The sequence below is a fragment of the Castor canadensis genome, chromosome 9 (genome assembly GCF_047511655.1).
Source record: "Castor canadensis chromosome 9, mCasCan1.hap1v2, whole genome shotgun sequence".
Lineage (NCBI taxonomy): Eukaryota > Metazoa > Chordata > Mammalia > Rodentia > Castoridae > Castor > Castor canadensis.
Genome location: NC_133394.1, coordinates 99,220,424 through 99,238,109, shown reverse-complemented (window position 1 = coordinate 99,238,109; position 17,686 = coordinate 99,220,424). Strand labels below are relative to the sequence as shown.

The window sequence follows — 17,686 nt, the reverse complement described above, 5'->3', positions numbered from 1 at the left end:
AGCAATGACCCAAACAATGTATGCACATATGAATAAACGAATATAAATTTAAAAAAAGAAAAAAAAAAGTCAAAAGAGTATCCCAATTCAGAGATAAAAGCAAGTTTAAGTTACTTGCATGGGTAAAGTTGATAAGTAGTTGGAATTTAACAGAAACTGGTAAGAAAATTGTACACCTAGTTTAGTGATTAAGTAAAACTGTAAAAGCAGATTGCCTTTTTTTTTTTTTTTACTATGACCCTTACTTCTTGTACTTTTATATATTTGTCTGTTTCTGGCTGTTCATTCATAAATGGAATGGATAGTAATAATAGTCTTCTTTCCTGACTATTATGAGCAATAATGTATTCACTTGTGGAATACTTTGAATTGTTCTTATCAGATAAGTCTATCAGTAAATTTTTATGATTATTATTGTTGGTATCTTTCTTATTGAGATTGCAATTTAAATTCTGATAAGTGCTCAATATTTGATATGGGGGTATTACAGTTGTGTTTTTCTCTAATGTTGAGATGATTATGGATTGACTAATGGGTAAGGAATGAGGAGAGCATAGATGGAAATGGCTTATCAAGCGTAAACACAAAATTGCTACAGCTTGATATGGCAGCATAGAAACAGGCAACTTCCCTTTCTGCCAAAAACAATGGGAAGACTGCATTTGTCAGAGGAGTGCACTAATCTTAATGAATATATCATATAGTAGGAAATGAACAATGATGAAGTTACATAATACTTTCGAACAACTACTAACTAAAATGTGAGTTATATCATATGTCATATCATATTGTCAGCTAATTAACAAATTATCTTCATTTCACAGTACCAGGATTATATTTATTAAAAAATTTTGAATAGAGAAGGAAATACAGGCCAGACATGGTGGAACATGGCTACAATTTCAGTATCTTGAGTTCAAAGTCATCTATGGCTACATGGCAAGAGCCTGTCTAGAAAGAAACACAATGCAAAAAACAAACAAACAAGAATGCATCTATACGAGACATAAATTTTTCAATTAAACTAGCATATCAGAGAAGTATTCTTTTTCAAAAATAGGGAAAAGAAAATGTGCCTCACCGTGTGCTCATTAGGATGCAATTAAATTAAAACAATACTGATTTAAAATGTGTCTGCTGTATTGTTATTACCAATACACTCCTGCTATAGTTTGATAAGTGGTCCTGTATGGTTCACGTTTTAAAGTCTTGGTCACCAGGCATTGGTTCTATTGGGAGGTGATGGAAGATTGAGGAGGTGGGTTGTTAGGGAGGAACTTAGATCATTGAGGTTGGGTCACTGAAGGGATACTTGGACCTTGGTCACATCCTTGTTTCCTTTTTGCTTCCTGGTTTCCATAAGATGAAAAGCTTTGTTTCACCATCATTTTCCTGTACACCTCTCATATTGTATGCCAAAATAAACCTTTCCTCCTTGAGTTGTTTATGTCAGGAATGTTTGTCACAGTAACAAAAAACCTGACTTAAACTGTTTCCAAACAAGAAGTTTTGTTTTCATTTAAAGTGAGCATAATATGGGAGAATGCATGTGGAATATTACTGTTATTACAAATGTAATGACATAAGCATAATTGAAATTACTGTATATACTGAATCTAATTTCAAAGAGAAAATTTTGTTATTTTAGAAATTATGACTGTCATACAGGGACATTCTAACTTATGTCTAGTAAAATAATTATTTTGATTTTATATTTCATTCCAGTATGACAAAAATAAATATAGTTTCACCAACAGCACATAATGGATAAAAAAGAAATAATCATCAAAGAAAGACCATGTGCATGCTGTAACATGTTCTCTCAAATAGTGCAGCCACTAAGTCTGATTAGAAGGTTGTTTGACGTACTCAGCAGAGGCATGCTAACCATGGAAGGTGCATTACACAACAAAGATTGTGGACTTTGCTCATAGAAATTGTAATCGTTTATAATAAAAGAAGGTTTGGAAATACCACTAAAAATGATAGATATAATGGTTGAATGGGAACAGGGAGAAAACATAACAAATTTCTCTGTAGGAAGTAATTACATTTCAAATAAAGATTCTTTACTTTTGACCACAAAGTGAGTACATAATAAAATGTCAAATGTTATGGTTTATTTCTTTTAGGACTAGAAAAAATAAATACAGAGAAATTTGGTTTTATTTTTGAATTTTTCAATAAATGCTAAATCATGGTTTTTCCTGTTGAACAATTACCAACACTTTTACTGTTATTTATGTTTTCACAATTTTCTCTTCAGAATCTTACCAAGAGATCATTTTGGGGGATCATCTTGTGCACCTGAGTATTAGGTCCTAAGGAGTCTCACCCTTAAATTTCCAAAAAACCTGTTAGGAAATAAAAATAAATTATTCTACTACTTAAATTTCAAATTTCAGCATTTTAAAACTCTAAAGAGGTTCAGATACCACTTTATTAAATCCATTCCATGAAACATACGAAGTAATGAGGATAAGGGAGTTTAAGTAATTAAAAGCCTAACACAAACAGAATAATGATACTTTGTATACTTGGTTTCATATTCAACCAGATTTGGTGAATGATTTTTCACAGTGATGTAGAAAAATGAGATTAAAAAGTGACAAATTCATTCATGCATTTAAGAAATTGTTATGAAACCATAATTCTATTGCAAGGAAGAGTAACATTTTGCTAAATTTATACCTTTTTATGTATATTTTCTTCACTGGCTCTTACCTTCCAAATATAATAACCTTTTCATTTCTAAATAATATTAGAGCTTACTGATATTTACTTATTCTATAAGTTAGTTTGTTAGCAACTGATATTCCTTCATAGATAAAAACAAATCTACATAATCTTCTCTGAATGAGAAATCAATATATTCTGCACAAAATTATGTATAGCTTGTTTCTAATTTTAAATAAGCAAGCACTACTTCTAGGAAAAATTGTAAGTGGCATTTTCCATGAACTTGTGTTGCTTGGCAGGTGTTCTACTTACTGAGCAATGTCCCCAGCTCTTTTTTACTTTATTTATTTTGCAGATTGTGTTTTGTATTTGCCTTGGGCAGGCCTCAGACCACAATCATCCTACTTATGCCTCCTAAATAGCAGGGATTATAGACATACACCATTCACTCCCAGGCCCAGTGATTACATCCTGAGAGCTTTTTATAAGAAGAAATTCGGATTATATTTTTACTGATACTAACTCTTCTTTTTTTCCACAATGCACTTTGAAAATATTTTAAACCCCTTTCTAGGACTGTAGCAGTAACTTAGAAAATTTAAATGTGTTTTCAGAAAATTTTTTCAACTCCAGATTCCTAGAAGAAATACCAATGTGGGAGTGAAAATGGCTTGCCTCCTATTGCCCTGACTCCTGGAGACAACCTTATGTCCCAGCTCCAATAACAGGGGCTTGCAATCAAATTTGTGTCTGTGTGTTTCTTAGCTTTTGTTACATTCTTTCTGTAAGTTATAATACTGCTAAGGGGAAGATGGAAACAGACTAAAAATGATTCTCTCCCCAGTTTTGGCCAAATTGGATAATTTTTTCATTTTTATATAAAATTTGATGTTTTGTCAATATTAGCAAATGTTTGTTACCAGAGCCAGACCTTTTGGCTGATAGGTTTTTGATTGTTTGGAGAAATTCAGTCTTAACAAAATTAAAGTTTATTTAAGTATCTCTTAGTTTTAATGTCTTCTAAACAAAGTTTCGTTTATAACTGGTTAAAGGAGCTACTATGTTTTGTGATGATATATGATATGTTTTATTATACAAGTTTTATAAAAATTTTAAAACCTGATGATCCAGGTCATAGACAACCATGTCTATTAATGGTGGTTGTCTTAATGCTCTATAAAAATAACTATAATTGGATCACCAAGTTACCAAACTTTCTCAATTATTATAGTCATTTTAAACAACTTGAGTATGTCTCTGTAATTCAGTAGTGGATAACCTTGCTTTATTCATCCTCATTTCAAATTCAATTTAAAATTAAGGATTTAAAGAAGATATGTATAACACTCTTTTAGTGGGGTATTCTCTATTATACTCTTTGTTATGCATGCTACCTAACCTTCCACTAGTTGGAGCTATTAAATATCTTCCAAACTTGGCTCCTACTCTCAGGTACAGGCATCTTGCATGTTCTTACTTCTATTTGCTTCAGATGTATTTGATGGAATCCATGCACCAATTCAACAGTAGATGACCAATCAAATGAAACAGTGACCCAAATTCCTTGAGATTGAGAATTGGACTAAAAGGAGAGAAGGACTGAAGTGGGCTTTAGAAAATTAGGATTATATTTCAAAAAAAATTTCCTTTTCAGCTTCAGCTCCCTACAGAAAACATCATGCTAGAAATCAACATGGCCCACTTCCAGAAGCCCTAGTCCCTGGCACCAGGAGCAAAGAGGAAGGATTATCTCCCAATGTTGGTAAAGGTGTTCACAGCTAAATCTATGTATGCATATTTATTGGCATTTTTCCATCCTTTCTATAAGTTGTCACATTGCTATGGGGAAGGTAGAGATAGTGAGAAAGGCTCTCTCTCCACTTTGGGGCCAAACTGTAAATAAGTTTCTATTTCTATTTTTATTTATTTTACATCATTTTCTAACAATGAAGGCAAGTGGATGGACACAGAAACCTGCTATTATGTTGGGGGCTCTGGCAATATTTAGTGGTGCACATTATTTCTGTTGTAAAATTGGTTGCTTTTTTCAGTCTATTCCTGCTAAACTAAACTTATGGTTTATGAGAGTCATTCTTCTGAGTCAACCTGCTTTTGTTTTTGTGTCTTCCTTTCCCTGATCCATTGTTGTATACCACTCATACTTCGACTTTATTGTCAATGACTCTGGGATACATATAAGAATCCCCAGTAGATTTTTGTCTTCAAACTGTGATCCTTTTTTTTAAAAGATGTTTTTATATATTAGATTAGTAGTTTGTAGTCTACTTTTCCAAATAAAATGTAAGTTCTAGGGAAAGTGCAGAAAGGTGACTACATTATTTCTCTGCCCACACAAAACTTAACTTCTTCAGTATGCTATTCCATTCATAATTTTTGAATGAGTTCAATATGATTTTTAAGTGTTACATAGAGATGGCCTTTTACTGACCTGACTCTCTATATTCCCCATGTATCATATGTTACTGTCCAATGCTAATGGAATCTGGGTACTTGAAATTGTGTAGACATATATGAGTTTCTAATTGTATGTTCCTTTAGCTCACTTCTTGTATCTTAATAGTACAGAATCATTCCTACTGAAAATGAAAAATGAATTAGACAAAACACATAGGAATTTGTTTACCTTGGACAAGGATTTGAAAGGTTTGCAGCAGAGTCCTCTGAAAAAAATCAACATTTGGTAAAGTTGGGCATGGAAATTCAAAATCCCAGTACGATCTATTGAACCACATTTCTGCTTTTCCCATTGACTCAGCTAAAGTAGTAGGACTTTCTAAATGAAGAAGGAGAAAAAAAGGAAAGAAAGAAAAGGAAAAACCATGGTTATAACAGCCTTGTCATATGAATATACCATGTATTTTTGAATGAGTTATATTAATACAATCAATCATGTATAAAGTATCATTGAAAACCCAGAACACTTATGCACAATATAATATGTAATTTATGTGTTGTTGATATGTCATATGCACGTGTGTAAAAGGCAAACTGAGGAAGATTGTTTGTATTGTAGCCTCAGTGCATGCACTACCATAAGTAGGCATTAAAACAAGTCATCATTGGTTTAACAATGAATTTCTTTTTTTTTAATTGTAAAAGTAACAGGTCCAAATATAAACAACTATTTTAGCTCTGGTGTCAAGTAATCCTACTTTAATAATGGAAAAAGTTTTCTCATGAGTACTTATTCCACTTTCTGCAATTCAAAATCGTCTCTGATCCTTGGTTTTTTAAGCAAACTGAGTTTTTCAAATTGTGGTTGAATTTCTTCCACATGCTGAATTTTTGTTGGTTTTCTTTTGTTGAGGAAGGCCCAGACTGGCCTCAAACTCATGATCTTCCTACTTTAGCCTCCCAAGTGTTGGAATTAAGGGCTTGTGCCACAACACTCAGCTATACTGCTGCTTTTAGTGCATTAGGAGCTGAAAAACATTTATTTAGTACATAGAACTATGTGCAAATATCTCCTGGAAAACTAAAAAATTATGGATTTATAGATTTGGTGGCTGGGTGCACTAGCTCAAGTCCATGAACTCGACGATTTGGGAGACAAAGATCAGGAGGATCACAGTTCAAGGTAAGCCTGGGCAAAATGTTCATGAGACCCCATATCAACCAATGGCTGGACATGTAGCATGTGCCTGTCATCCTTGCAATGTAAGGAAGCACAAGAGCACAAGTAAGAGAATCATGGTCCAGGCCAGCCTCAGCATAAAGCCAGACTACATCTCAAAAAAATAGTAATACAAAAGGAGCTGGTGGAGTGACTCAAGCAGTAAAGTGCCCTGGCCTCAACCTTCAGATGAGTTTTATATATATATTAAATATTAATGTATATATTAATTAATTATATATAAATATTATATATATATATATATAATAATGGATACATTTGAGTCCACTCTTCTTTATTTTTGAATATTTTTGAAAATAAAGGAACACTCTTAAAAATGATTTTAAGGGCCTCATTAAGGAAGGAAAATTGTTGAACATGTCAATTATAGCATTTTGTGTCTGCAGTAAAATACTACATCACTTAACTCTGAAAGAATTCTTTAGATAATATGGAAAATCATTTTAGTTTTAAATAAAAATCTGATCCACATGTAAAAATAAGTTCCTGAGTGCTACATAGTTGGAATATAAAGTTGTACAATTCACCAATCTACATGTTTTCCTTCATCAAGATAAAAGGAAGTTTTCACTTTTTATAACATGACTAAAATGTATATTAAAATGGATATGCAATTGCTTGTAGAAACCCTAAATCCTTCACTTCATAGTTGTATGACCTCCTGGAATGTCCTACACTAATGACATACAACTGGCTCCTTTTTGTCCCAGTTAGTGTAAGAGTCACCACAATATCTCTGAGATTCATAATTGCATATTTTCTTATTATCATTTTACCCATAGAGACAAATCCTTATTTATATGCATACAAGCTTACTTTTAAAGGCATGTGAAAGTTAGGACCCTGTCCTACTATTATAAAACATGACTTATCTAAAGCTTCACTGTAAAACTTATCTTACTTATTCTCATTAAATGTCTGGAACCAAAAATCAAAAGCATGCATACTATGTTTTTTACCCTTTCCATGAATGTCATTGGGCCACTTAATCCTGACATAACAATAAGGACATAAAAAGGAGGGAATAAAGGTCCCCTGCTATATTTTTCCTCTTTGTGCCCTTTGTGTAGTGGAGACATGTACACAAAAGGTATTTTAAAAAGCTCAGGTAGAGGCTCACCACAGGGACCAATGCCATCTGCAATAAGAACATCAAACTTTGTTTGTTGTAGTTTTGCCATAAATTTCTTGTTTAAAACTGCATCTTTACAAAGATTTTCACAACAATAAGAATAGTCCCAAAACACTTTTTTGCAAAAGTGGAAAATATTCCTAACATGTATCATTTGCAACATCAAATACCCAGGTATGGATCCACTGAGTGAAAAAATTTAGTTCTTTTTGGTTGACAAATGTAAGAAATTTTCAAATTTTATGCTAGATGCTTTGTTCAGATCAAGAAATAAGGAAGATAAAGATCTCAGAACTTATGTCCTCTCTGGACAAGTTCATCCACTATTATCCTTTTTTTTGTATTGTGGCTTGAACTCAGGGCCTTCACCTTAAGCCACTCCACCAGCCCTTTTTGTGATGGATATTTTCGAGATAGGGTCTCTCAAACTATTTGCCCAGACTGGATCTAACCACGATCTTCCTGATATCTGCTTCTTGAGTAGCTAGGATTACAAGCATGAGCCACTGGCGCCTTTCCGGTAATATCTTTAAATTCATCCACTGGCTGAATTCCATGGGCTATACCAGCACCTTTCCACAGGTACCAGAGTTGAAATAACAACTCAGCCGTAGCACCAACAGAACTAAAACTATATTCTTAGGCATCCTGGTAAAATGAAAGATTTCTGTTCAAATTATGTTCCCTTCTGTCATTATTTGTGCTTATATTGAAGAAGAAATTGACAAAGAAGTTAAAATATAACTTGAATGGTTGAAAGTGAATATATTAATTGGCCAACCAGAGCCTGTTAAGTGAGATAACTGATGAGAAAACCGAAGACAAATATCTTTAAATTTGCATGAGTGTATTTAATATGTTTTATGGTGATGCTTTCACCTATCTAGGTGCTGATGAACTGCATGTGTAAGTAACCTGTGTTATGTATGAGATTTTAGAACCATGTCAAAAACAAAGGAAAATGAAAGATACCTCATATCTGTGGGAGTTGTCAAAGATTTGTCACAGGGTTAAAAATAAAGTAATTATAAAGATTGCTAGTATTTCATGAATATCATGAGCTGATAAATATTTTATCAAATATAATTTATATGCATACAAGTCACCAATTTAAAGTGCAGAACACAATGTTTCATATTATATTCACAAAAATAGGAAATACAAAGATTATAAATTTTCAAGTATTTCATTTCACCAATAAGAAATTCTGTCCCATCAGAATATATCCAGATTATTGAGTAGAGATGCCATAACACATCATTCCACAACAATGAAATGAAGGAGGGAAAAACAATTGCTATTTTACTGAAGGTTGAGGCAGATTGCCAGTATAAAGTGAGAAGGTGATAATGATATTGCAGAATGCAGAAAATATACTATGGATTTATGAAATAGGGAACTAACAACATAGTATCCACCCTGTTCCATCTTTCAAGATTAAGTCTAAACCAAGAGGCACTTCCTTGGCAGGGAAATTTAAGCAGGAGTACCCCAATAGTATGTGAACACCTGAGACATTTTCTGCTTAAGAAGCATTTTGGGGAGCCCATTTTGGGAAGCTTCTAAGTTACCACAATGATGCATTGCCCTGAAGAAATAATACAGCTCACATTGTGCCCTCCTCCACCCAGGCTCTTAGTTCACAGCACCATCTTGAGGCTCCACCCATCAGGGATCTTGTGAAGCTGCTGGCAGCTCCCCAACAACTTAGATAACCTAGTCCTGTAAACTGACCATATGGCCCTTCATACCTCCTGATTGCCTAGAGAAGCAGCTGGGTTGCCTATCCTAAATGGTTCAGAAGAGGTCCGGAAGAACGAACTGAGAGTCCTTTCCCACCTTACTGCTGCTCAGAAATCAGATAGGCACTTCTGCGTAGTCACCCACAGGCCAGCCAGACAACACCATCTTCCCACCTTTACCCCAAAAAATTGCCAGTAAGCCCATCCTGAGTCGGTGAGTCCATAAAGGGCCTGATAAAGTAGACAGGTGGCCCCTCCCATCCATCCAGACCCCAAGAAGCATAGCCTGAGTTGCTAGGCCTCCTGAAGTTCTCATGAAGCAGCCAGGTGTCCTTGTACATCCTGCTGTGGCACAAGGAAGAAGGTGAACAGCTAATTCTCAGAAGTCTGCCTGGAAGCCAGGAGGGTTGGAGGGGAGAGAGTAGGGGTGGGAGCCAGGGGGGAGGAATGACCCAAACAATGTATGCACATTGCCCATGTGAATAAATGAATAATAATAATAATAAAGACCCTAAGAAGTAATCAGGTAGTACAAGTCATGCATTCTCAATCCCAGGGAAGTCACTAGACAGCTCAATGAGAGCTGTTTGGCCACCTCAAAATACCTATTGCATCCATTGAACACTGACAGGTAGTCTGCCTGGGCCCAAAGGTATGGCATGATCTTGTGCAACTCTTAGATACTCATGGGGAACTGGATCTCACTATCTGACATGTTGCACTACAAAACAAACATTTCAAAGAAAAGTCTTGCTGGGTAATTACATTCTAGTTAATACTTCAAATGAGTTGCTTCATCTTTTTGCAAAACTCCTGTATTTGACTTTTGAAATCGGTGAGACAACACCTAGCTATTGAACTTTCTATATTGGCAGACCTATGGTTGACTTTGGTTCCTGTTTTGGCCAGCTCAGCCATTTAAATTCTCTGAGAGAGGGGGAAATTATGTTGTCTTCTGGTTATTGTTTTGTAAGAATTGGCAGGGATTCACCATGGTGTCATGGGTCAAGTGGACCCAGTAGCCTAGACCCACTGAGATGACCTCAGCCTCAAGAGACCTTGTAAATTTAGGTACCAAAAAGTCTGGGTATGTCTATACTATACTCGAATCTACCAGGGACTGGTTCTACCTATGAGGGTTGCTTCTTAGCAGTGCAATCCCACAACCCCCATAGCCTAGGCCATTGAGACACCCATAGACATCACCAACATTGATTACAGCTGAGGAAGCTACCCTGAGCCTACATTAAAGGACACACTGGAACCAAAGCCAACGCAACCTATATAACCCACTCCCTAAGATACTTTGCAAGAAAAAAAGTATTTTGCTATAAAAGCCAATGTATACAATTGGAAGAAGCAATTGACCTGCCAGATGCCCAAATACCAATATAGAGACACATGAAACATGAAAAAAAAAAAAAAGGTACCTTGACAACTCAAAAGAAACAAATCTCAAAAAAACCAAAATTTATGAATTGCTTAGAAAAGAATCCCAAGCAATAATTTAGTGCACCTTTAGCACTAAAAAATGCCAGTAAGCCCATCCTGAGTGGGTGAGTCCATAGAGAGCCTGAGAAAGTAGACAGGTGGCCCCTCACATCCATCCAGATGCCAAAAAGCATAGCCTGAGTTGCTAGGATGCTGATAGGAAATTTGACAAAATTATCATTAAAATCAATAGCATAAAGGAGAAATTCATCAAAGAGATAAGAATGATAAATGGAGAACCAAATAGAAATCTTACAGTTATGCAATTCAATAAATAAAAAAAAATTATGTTGGAAATCTTCAACAACAGAACAGCACAGAGAAAAAAAGTAATTACTGAACTTAAAGAGAAGTTGTCTAAAATAACCCAATCAGAACAGAAAAGAAAAAGACAATAAGAAACCTTTTGAAGTTCCTGGGATAACATAAAATGAGTAAGCAATTCCATTATGGGTCTTACAAAAAGGAAGGAGACAAGAAAAAATCATAGAAAACCTATTTAACAAAATAATTTTTGAAGACTTTAGAAATCTTTTAAAGATAAAGACATCCAGGTGTAAAAAGCTGAAAGGACCCCTAATATATTCAACCAAAGCAGATTCTCTCCAAGGCACATTCTCATCAAATGGTCAAATGGCAAGACAAAAATAAATATTAAGAAAAACAGTATAAAATATCAAGACACATATTAAGGGATTTCCCCCCCCTCCCATAGACTAGCAGGAGATTAGGAGATTTCTCAGCAGTAACTTTACAAGAGAGGATATAAGAATGATATGCTCAATCTCCCAAAGGAAAAATAAATGGCAACCAGAAATGGTGTACTCAGCAAAATAGTCCCTCAGAAATTAACTCAAAAATAAAGTATTTTCCAAACAAGCAAAACCTAAGGGAATTTATCACTATCAGAATGACCCTTCAAGAATGGTTAATGGTGTCCTACACTGGAAACAAAATGATAGCTATGATTATGAAAGTATACAAAGCACATTAAATATCAAAGAGATGTACCGAAGAAAAAAATAACAGAATCATGCTATACCCATCCAGAAAGCCACCAAACTCCAAAGATGAACAGAAAGAAAAAAATAAACAAAAGATATCCAAAACAAGCAGAAAAAAATAGGAGTATGTCTTTATTTACAAATAATAACCCAAATGGAGCAGAATTAATTTACTTTCTGTAAAGATAAAGACTGAATAGGTTAAAAAAAATAAAACCAAATGTCAGGTTGTCCACAAGAAATTCATTTCAGCTGCAATGACACATATGAACTGAAAGTGAAGAGATGATAAAAGAGTTTCAGGTAAATGCAATCCAAAAGTGAATCAAAAGGTAAATAGACTTTAAACCAAAAAACTGTAAAACAACATGAGGAAAGTCATTATATAACAATAAAAGTATCAGTGCAACAAAAGAAAATGACAGTTGTAAACATATATGTACTCAATGCTGGAATAATCTATATAAATAAAAAATTAGATCTAAAAGGGAGATAAACTCTAATATTCATTAATAATTAGAACTTCAACACCCCACTTTCATCAATGGACATATCATCCACACAAAAATTCAACAAAGATACATTGGAGCTAAACTACACTGTCTATCAAACTAACCTTAAAAGACAACTAAAACACATTTTTGTATAACTGTGGTAGAACATTTATTCCTCTCATTAGTGTATGGGATATTCTCCAGAATCATCTATATGCCAGACCACAAAAAATATGAACAAATTCATAAAAAATAACATCATGTGATGTATCTTCTCTGACCATAGAAAAATAAAGCTAGATATTAACAATTCTAGGAACTTTAGAAATTGTACAAATATAGGGAAGTTAAACAACATTTCTTGAAGAGCCAATGTCTCAATGAATAAATCAAAAGAGAAACTGAAAACTTTCTTGACACAAATGAAATGGAATATAGCAAAACAAGACCTAACAGGAATTTTGCAGCTACAAGTGACAACATGGTAAAGGAGGAGCAAGAGAAAGTAAGAAAAACAGGACGAGAAGGATTGCAAACACTACAAACGCGACTCAAGAAACTAGAAAAGCAGTGTCAAACTAAACTCCAAATTAGTAGACGTAAATAAGTAACAATGACCCAATTAAAAAGTAAATTAGAGACTGAAAAAAAGTTATTGAGATGAGGAGTTGATTATTTGAAAAACAAAAGCACAAAACATTAACTAGACTAGCCATGAAAACAAGAGCTAAAACCCTGAGTAAAACCCAAGTAAATAAAATCAGATGAAAAGAGATACATTAGAAATGATACCACAGAGCCACTATGAGAAGAATTAGTGTTAATTCTTCAAAAATTTGGCTAAATTCAGCAGTGAAGGCAACTGGTCCTGGGATTTCCTTTATTGGGAGACTTTATTACAGATTCAATCATGGTGTATGTTATTATTTCTACATTCTTATGAGTCAGTTTTGGTAGGTTGTACATGTCCAGAAATTTATCAGTTTATTCTAGATTTTATAATTTGTTGGTATGAAGTTGTTCATAATAGTTTCTATCTTTGTATTTCTGAATATCAGTTAAGTTGAAGTGTGTCCTTTTCTGATTGATTTTATTTACTTTATTCATGGTTAATGTAGCTAAAGTTTGTCATTTTTATTGTGTAAATTATAGTATGCATAAATGAATATATTTATCAATTCACAGATACTTCATACATAATTTACTGCATTATGACAAGATATTTTGAAAATCACATAGGATATTCATGACAGCTCTGTCATAACCAGGACTATTTTTTTTCTTTTTAAAATTCCATTCGCCACTTAGGAAAACATATTACAATGTTTAAGACAAGAGGGAAATCAGAAGAATGCCCAATATGATACTATTGGGAATTGGAATTTCCATACCCATTCTTACCAAATGTAGATTTTGTTGAAGGACTTCACTGTAAAGCCACCAATCCCTTGCTTAAAGTAAACATATTCTTGGTTGTTTTGCTAACTTTTCACTTTCAGTAGAAAAGATTCTGCAGTATTCTATGTATATTTCCATCAAACCAGCACAGCAATAGTTACAGGTGGATATTTATTTTTTTCCTAACAAAGAATATCAAATTGTATCATTGATTGATTTTGCAAATTAGTATTTATTATTCTGATTGACTATCTTTTTAAGATAGAATCTATTCAAATTGTCTTATTTACATATTATACTCAGTTTCTCTTTAGCACAATTTCTCCTGTTTCTACATTGTTATAGAAAAGTTAGAAAGGAAAATTGCTAGTATGAAAAAATCAGAATCCTCAGTCATCATGACAGTGGCTCAGAGACACTGGCAAAAATAATATGATCAATCAAAGTTATGAAAAAATGTGGTAATAATTATCCAGTAAATTGAGGTTAGGCAAGGTGAGATTTGGAAATAATTAATCAATCATAATGAGTACAGGCATTTGGCAAGAGTTAAGATCAAATGAATTCAAAATTGAAACAATAAATTTGAATCAGTTTACAAATACCTCAATAATACATAAAATAGATGATAATGGCCAACAAAATAATTAGAAGCAAGATAGCTTTAGACTTAAATCAGAGAATGAGAGTCTTAAAGTAAGGTATTAAAAAATAGCACTTTTAACCTGTTACCTGCAATCCCAGAGCACTTAGGTGATTCCAGCCAGGAACTTCATCAGTCAAGGTTCACTCAGGAAAAAGGAAAACAGAAAATGTGCTCTCTAATGTTGACTTTAATAACTTTTTCCTTCTTCAATTCTATTCCATTTCATATATTTGATTATATTTATTATGAATGCATTTTTAGTTTCATTAATTTCTTTCCTTTGTGTTCTTTTGTTTTTATTTTTCAGTCAAGATCTGACTAGGGAGCCCAGGCTAGCATGGAACTCACCATTCATCCTTCTTCTTCACCCTCCTAAATGCTTGGATTGCAAGCATGAACCACCATGCATGGCCTCCAAGAATGTCTTAACAATTTGCTTTATATTCATTCTTTTGACCCTATTCTTGTCTTATATTAACAACTCACTCATCTTTGAGCATTTGTATCATGCTTATTCTAATATCCCACTTTCATTTTTATGTCTACTTACAATCCTTGGATACAAATCTTCTTATTTCATATGCTTGGTAATTTCCCAGTGTGGTTTGCATGAGTTTATTTATTTATTATTTAATTATGTTGGTAGTTCTGGTGTTTAAAATCAGGGCTTTACAGTTGCTGCTTGAGTGGTTGAGCCACACCTCCAGCCTTTTTTGCTCTGATTACTTTGGAAACAGGGTCTGCCTTTTTGCCTAGGCCAGCATGAATTACTATCCTATTTTATACTTCCCACCATCACTGGTATGGCAGGGACACACCACTATACTCAGCTTTTTTATGTCGAGATGGGGATCTAGCAAACTTTCTGCCCTGGCTGTCCTGGAACCATGATCTTCTCAATCTTAGCCCATAAGTAAATAAAATCAAAGGCATGGCTACTGGTGCTGAACACTATTCTGATAATTTTTAAGTGGGAAATCACTGAACTCTGCAGATAGAGTAAGTTTTGATCCCTGCTGATAAGGTCTATGTGTTATTTAAATTCAAAGCAAAAGCCACTTTTTTATAGTTCCTACAAGCCTGAATACAGGTAATCCCCTTAAACACTAAAAATTGATAGATACATACTCTTGCTCATATATTTAATTGGGAATGTTCTATGTTATTTCTTTTACAAATTTATGTGTGTTTAGAGCAGAAGTAATGAGGAAACATTTAATTTGTGATGCACTAAATGGAACTCCAAAATGCATGTATTTGGGAACAGGTGGTACATTCTCTTTTTATTTTTCAATGATCATGACTTTGCCTTACTATAATCAGATTTACTTCACATAAACACTTTAAAATTTGCTATTTCATCTTTGAACATTGAGATCAATTTTTTATTTATACTTTAAGAACGCATATATTTTCACATATTCCCATGTAGTTTAGGGGAAAAACTATGCTGATTAATTAATAAGTATCCAGCCACACAGTACCACCTTTGATTCCTAAAATATGTGCTAGTTTTTTTGCTTCTTTCATTTAATTCATTTCTTGGTGGAAAATACATGAGATTAGAAATAACATCAAACCAATGTAGTGTTTCCTATAACACTGAGCTACTCAAAAAGTCTTTGGTCTCAGAAACTAAATTTCTAAACTTTGTGATTATTTAAAAATATTCACCTGACTTATTTCATTCTCTTTTTCAAACTCTGATTCAAGATATAACATTTAAATTATAGGTTGTTATCAGAACTTATGGAACAAAGAAAAGAGAAAGTTTATAGCCACAAGGGCATATATTAAAAACTCAGAAAGATCTCAAATAAATGACCTAATGCTACATCAAAAACTCCTAGAAAAACAGGAACAAGCTAAACCCTAAACAAGCAGAAAGAAAGACATAATAAAAATAAGGGCTGAAATCAACAAAATAGAGACAAAAAAAAAACCATACAATGAATCAACAAAACAAATAGCTCATTCTTTGAAAAAGTAAATAAGATTGACAAACCCTGGCAAATCTGACTAAAATGAAGAAGGAAAAGACTCAAATCCACAAAATCAGAAATAAAAAAGGGAAGATAAGAACAAACACCAAGGAAATCCAGCAATCATCTGAGTACACTTTGAAACCTATATTCAAATAAACTGGAAAAATCTAGAAGAAATGGGTATGTTTCTAGATACATATGACCATCCAAATTGAACCAAGAGGATATTAATCACCTAAACAGACCTATGGCACACACAATGAAATTGAAGCAGCAATAGTCTCCCAAAAAACAAAAGTCCAGGACCTTATGGATTCTCTGCTGAATTCTACCAGATCTACCAACACTCCTTAAACTTTTCCACAAATTGAAAAAGAAGGAACACTGCCTAACTCGTTTTATGAAGCCAGAACTACATTTATCCCAAAACCAGACAAGAACACATCCTAAAAACAGAACTAGAGGCCAATCTCATTAATGAACATAGATGCAAAAATCCTCAATAAAATAATGGCAAACAGAATTGAACAGCATATCCAAAAGATAATACACCATAACCAAATCAGATTCATCCCAAGGATGCAGGGACGGTTCAACATATAGAAATAATTACATGAAATATGGCATATTAACAGAAGTAAAGACAAAACCCACTTGATAGATGCAAAAGAGCCTTCAGTAAAATTCAACATCATTTCATGATTCAAGCTATCATAAAACTAGGAATAGAAGGATGCTTCTGAACACAATGAAATCTGTATTTGATGAACCTATAGCCAATGTCATAATTAGTGAGGAAAAATTGAAACCATTTCCCTAAAGTCATAAATGAGACAAGGGGGCCCACTCTCTCCACTCATATTCAACATAGTCTTAGAATCTAGAACAATAAGACAGGAAGAAGAAATAAAAGGAATGCAAAAAGATGAGGAAGAATTCAAACTTTCCCTATTTGCAAATGACATGATCTTATACCTAAAAGACCAGAAAAAATCCACCAAAAAATTTCTAGACACTACAAACAGCTTCAGCAAAACAGCAGGTTACAAAATCAATTTATCAAAACCAGTAGCCTTTCTATACACCAACAATGAACAATTTGAGAAACAATATAGGGAAGCAATTTCATTTACAATTGCATCAAAAACAAATCAAATAACTAGTAATAAACTAAACAAAGGATGTGAATGACCTCTACAAGGAAAACTACAAAACATTGAAGAAAGAAATTGAAGACATCAAAAACAATCTACATATTCAATTCAATTCTCAAAATCCCAATGACATTTATTATAGAGATTAAAAAGTAAACCCTACAGTTTATGTGGAAGCAAAAAAGACTGCAAATAGCCAAGGAAGTACTGAGCAAAATCAGCAACACTGGAGGTATCACAATACCCAATGTCAAAATGTATTACAGAACCAGAGAAATAGTATGGCACTGACACAAAAACAGGTAT

At 33.7% G+C, this 17,686-nt stretch overlaps 2 pseudogenes; both read right to left on the bottom strand.

Moving 5' to 3' along the window:
- LOC109703163 (UDP-glucuronosyltransferase 2B14-like) overlaps window positions 1-7,620 on the bottom strand; it is a 68,067-nt pseudogene extending 60,447 nt beyond the window's left edge.
- LOC109674816 (UDP-glucuronosyltransferase 2B4-like) overlaps window positions 1-17,686 on the bottom strand; it is a 722,912-nt pseudogene that overhangs the window by 519,785 nt on the left and 185,441 nt on the right.